At 43.9% G+C, this 5,015-nt stretch overlaps 1 long non-coding RNA gene across 1 annotated transcript in view; it reads left to right on the top strand.

Annotated features, from left to right (window-relative positions):
* Window positions 1–440: 440 nt before the first annotated feature.
* Window positions 441–5,015, top strand: part of LOC118410245 — a 50,393-nt gene continuing 45,818 nt past the window's right edge. The window contains exon 1 of the long non-coding RNA XR_004830543.1: window positions 441–1,176. This is a non-coding gene — a long non-coding RNA (uncharacterized LOC118410245). The remainder of the gene's footprint in view (window positions 1,177–5,015) is intronic.

A 5,015-nucleotide genomic window follows, 5' to 3' on the forward strand; every position in this document is an offset into this window, starting at 1 on the left:
AGTGATTCAGTCTGAGTTGTATTATTTTGTTGATTATTATTATTTTTTCGGTGCTAGTTGGTGCACACAGGATATAGCAAAAGTCTTGATTTTATTGAGGATATGTTTTTAAAAAAATATCTTAGATCATGCAATTGGTAGAACACATTGATTACATACATGGATTATTGATTATAGATCAATCTTTGAGAGCAAGAAGATATGAAAATCCTCCCGATGATTCAACAAGTGTCTTTTGAACCATTTCAGACGTTTCCATGGTTAACACCATTTTTCCTACAAGCATGTCCTCAAAGTTATAACTTATATAAGCCAGTTTGTTGTATGTCCCCAAAGTTTTATAGCTTATAATCTACTCTACTCTTCTTTAGTCATAACCCAGTTTGTTATATTTACTGTAGGACTCCCCACATACAACAGATAACAGGATTAGTAAGTGGGTAGCACTGATTCTACATACAGGGCTCCTGTAGCAGGGGTACGAGTGTTTAGCCAACATGTTTATCTGCCCAGAGTTGTAGCCCGGGGGCACAGTGCATACCCCGTGTGCATCGCCCCATTTGTCCCTTTGTGTGTTATCATTCTATCAGGAGCTCTAAGCTTCAAATATAAACTTCTGTTGGGTCAATCCCGGCATTGTTAGGAACAAGCGCGAGTCTTTCCCCCCTTCCGTTGCCGGCCTGGGCGGAACTGGGGGCCTGTAAATTGCAGAGGATCACAACGTTTGTGTTTTGTAGCCTCCAGCGCGAAAACAGTTACCCATGTGTGGACTCATTCCCCTTTTGTCTCCTCTTTATTCCGATCACCGGAGGCCGGGGAGCTGAAATGAATTTGCCATGCATGGGTTCCCCTGGATCCTGAGGAGTAGACTTTCCTGGCTGGCTGGCACCAGGAGGTCAGGGGTCGCGGGTATTTGTTACAGTATTGGGTTCAAAGGTCACAGATGGAACGACTTGTGTAGGTCTGAAGGTGCCAATGGGTGCACAGCGGGAGTGAATGGCTGCTCTCTGGCGCAGGGAGTTCCGTGGAATGTGGTACATGCAGCGGGGCGGTGTTTTTGCTGCGGCTAGAGCCTTCCTACACGGACTGGGAAATTTGTACCGCGTAATGGCGTCCATCTGAGTGCCAGGGGGGACAAAAACTTGTGGTGTCTTCACGGTGAAGCTTCAAAACTTGGTAAGCAACTTCAGATGTGTCCTTGCAGCTCCTTACCCCTGTGTAGTGAGGTGTGAGCGTGACTCAGTTTGGACCTGAGATTGTGACATGGACCAGGCTTATATCTGTTTGCATCAGTATTTTCCTGCATGCCCCTGAAGTGGGGTTGACACCTGTACCCACCACTTGTGTTAATCCCCAGAAGAGATTTGCTTTACGAAGTGTGTTTTCTAACCGCCTAGGTGTGACTGCTGAAGTGTGGATAATTTTGTCCATTGTTTGGCCGGCAGGTCTGTAATTGGCAACTTTGCGGGGACAAAATGTAAGCGGCTGGGAATAATGGCTCCATACAATAATGTGAAAACGATGCTCCAGTTTACAATATGGTCGGAGTTGTTTTCTGTTCATTAGGTCAGTGGGCCAGTGTTTCACGCTAGTGATTCTGCATAAGGCATTGCAGAAATCTTTCTGATAATCTAGATAACACGGACTGGAAAATACCTCAATAATATGATTATGAAGATAATGTGTACATGTGTCTTGTAACCACTTGTGTGGTTTCTAAGGAGGTTCTAAAGTTGAAGTTATAAAACTGTTCGTGTCTACATTATGCAAATTATATGCTAGTATTTAGGAAGTCCTACATATACAGTACATCTACACACATGTCTTTGTACTGAGTCTGCTAATTTTTGTGTTTAGTGAGGCATCTATGTCTTGTGCTTATTTAGGAACTAGCAAAACTTCTCACAAACTTTTCAGAAGTTTGGATCAATCGTAAAGTTTCATCAGTGTTGTTATTTTGAACAGACAACACGATCGAGACTTCCCGTAGTTTTATGGTCTGTTGAGTCGGTGTGTAGGGTAGTGTGTGGGTGCAACACTTCAGGTGCCGTCATTCAGAAGCTTGTTCCATAAAACTTCGCTCTGAGTGACGTTTTGTAAAAGAGCGATTCCAGTTGTAAATCTCTGCAGGTCTTTTCTCGATTTATACCTCCAACTTCCAAGAGGAGAGATGGAGTGAAAATAAAACACCTCTGTGTTGTTTACGCTGGTTCTGTGACCGGTTGTCCTTGAGTGCACCAGGTATGGCCAGGTGAGTTTAGAGGTCATTAATCACAGTCAGACTCGGAGTTGAAAGGATTTGTGAAGCGATCGATCACTGGACTTAATTAAAAAGTGCTGTCACAGGTGACTACCGGACTGTCTTTATAACAGGGTGTATTGTCTAGTATGGGACATACCCACGACAAGGAACTTCCGTCGAGTTGGGAAAAGTTTGTAGCCGTCTCAGATATGTGGGTGTATAGGACTTATTTACTAGTAAAAGCACATGGCAATGTGAGGGAAAAGTGGCCAATATTGTTCAAATAACAGCCTAGGATTGTACACAACTATGCTTGGACTCTTTGGTGTTAGGTAAACACATACAAATTGTACAGGGCATGGCCTATATAATGAAAGTGGCCAGGATTTTTGTACACCTCACTTATTACTAAGGCTGTACTTACTGTACAAGTGAATGGAAGAAAGGAAGCTTTGTTGACATTAATAACTTGTTGAAGTAAAAGTTGTTCTTTAACTTGAAAACATACATTTCAGCTGTTTTTTTTGTAATGTTTTATGATTTTGTCTTATAAGTTTTATTGCAAAAGATTTCAAGTTGTACCAAAGATTGAAATGCCTTTTAGTGAGTGAAAAGACCTGCAATGCACTCATTTTTACTCTCTACTAGTACTAGTTGGACATTCCATAACTTTTGGTTATCCTACTCATAATAGATAGGCTTAATAGCCCGGAAATTAACGAATGAAAAAAGACTAAGCGGTTTGAGTATAGCCCAGATGTATAGTTTTCACTTGTTTTGTAAATGGAAAAGGTCATAGATAGAACTATAGAACCCTATAGAAATGGAAATGGCCATAGAACTATAGAACCCTATAGAACTCACTCTATAGAACCCAATAGAACTCACTCTATATAGAACTCACTCTATAGAACCCTATAGAACTCACTCTGTAGAACTCACGCTATAGAACCCTTGCCAAACAAAGTCTTAAGTTTTACCAGCTTGCTTGTCTTGATCATTAGTTATATTCTCCTTTAAAGTTTAATAACCCTAACAGTGCCCGTCTTTCGGAAAGGATATAAAACGAGGAGGTCCGTGTTCAAGGAGGTGTTTCGAGCACTTGAAAGGATTAGGGTAAGAGCTAGCAACCCCTCCTTGTCAAAAATATACCTGCTAGTGCTTCAGAAACAGTAAGCAAACTTGGGTCTGAAGAAAGGAAGGCCCGTATATGAGGTCAGTGTTTGAGGTCAGTATTTTGAGCAGGGCTATAGCAGTTCCTCCCTGTAAACATGCCCTGCTACAGAAAAACAAGAAAACTTGCTACTCCACTAGGCACTACAAGTTTCTGTAGGAAAGAAGGCCCAGACGTTTGTTGCCCTACCCCATATATCCTGCTATAGAAATAGCGGAGTTCTTAAAGAATCTTGCTATGCCACTACAAGGGTCTATTGCCAGAGTCTGAAGGAAAGAAGGCCCAGACTTTTGTTGCCCTACCCCATATATCCTGCTATAGAAATAGACGAGTTCTTGAAGAATCTTGCTATGCCACTACACAAGGGTCTATTGCCCTCCCCCATATCTCACCCTCACAATAAGTAGCCCCATTTGCTCTCATCAACAGGCACAAGTTCATTAATTGAAACCACTTTGCTGCATTTCCACCCCAGAACCCGGTAGTCTATCAGGGTACGGGGAGGGGAGGTCCAGTGTCGGGGATTTCTGTTTCCCCTGCCCTAACCTAATTTGGCATTCCAAGCACTGGGTGCTTGCCAAGGTATTCCAGCATTCTCTCAGCCCGGCCTTTGAAGTGTTGGGAGTTTGGGTTCCTCGCTAGTTTTTCCCCGGTGATAATTTGTAGAGAGGGATTATGGCCATACCGACTTCAAACGGCGCTGCCCGAGCGCGCTTCCGTAAACTTGAACCTCCCTCTTTGTTGGTTGGCTGCGTAGCTCTGCTCTTGTTTTTTTTTTTTTTTCCGAACGAAGGCCTTTGTTCCCACGTGCATTTGCCAGGTGTTCGGCCGTAGCCTCCAGGCCTGAAGCAGTTTCTTTGGCTGGACAAAAATGCGGTTAGTCCGTGCGCATCTGCACTATAAAGGTAATTCGGGTCCTGCCCTCCTTTGTCTCCTAAATGCCACCGGCCTCTGGTGTGTGCGTACGATGACTCCGGGAAGGGCGTAATGGTACAGTATCGCGCCCAGATCGGAAGGGGCAAGTCGAGTGGGTGCGCGGTGATCTTCCGAGCATTTGGCCACCCTTAAATAACAAACGGCCTGACAAAACGCTCATAATTGCTGCCAATTATTGCGACCGGCTCCCGCACAATACCCGCCATTGAACAGCCTCAAACAGTGGAGCTGCTTTCTGGTAGCCTTGGGCCCAGCTTGTGTGCATCAGGGGATGGAGGTGTCAGGACTGGATCTGAGCTGGCTGGGAAATTCATTTCTGTCCTGCCTGGCTGCCCTGTACCTCTCTAATCCACCTCCGCACTACAGTAACCTCTTAGTTTTAGAGTATATATAATAAGTGTTTAAGTGTTTTCCTAGAGGCAGATTGGAGTTTTGTCTGTTTGGGTTAGGTTCTGTGAATCGTGTGAAGGTCCATTTTCAAACTTGTCTCTCTTTTAAAACAGCCAGTTGTAAAGTAGTAGACAGACATTGAGTAGAGATTGGGCGTATCACGTTTCCTGGCCTTTATTTTTCTTTCCTTACCAAAACTCAAGCAGGGCCAAAACAGAAATGGTAGGTGGGCTCTGGGCAAAGTTCTACACGAGACGGCTGGACACGACGAAG

The sequence above is a fragment of the Branchiostoma floridae genome, chromosome 2 (genome assembly GCF_000003815.2).
Source record: "Branchiostoma floridae strain S238N-H82 chromosome 2, Bfl_VNyyK, whole genome shotgun sequence".
NCBI lineage: Eukaryota > Metazoa > Chordata > Leptocardii > Amphioxiformes > Branchiostomatidae > Branchiostoma > Branchiostoma floridae.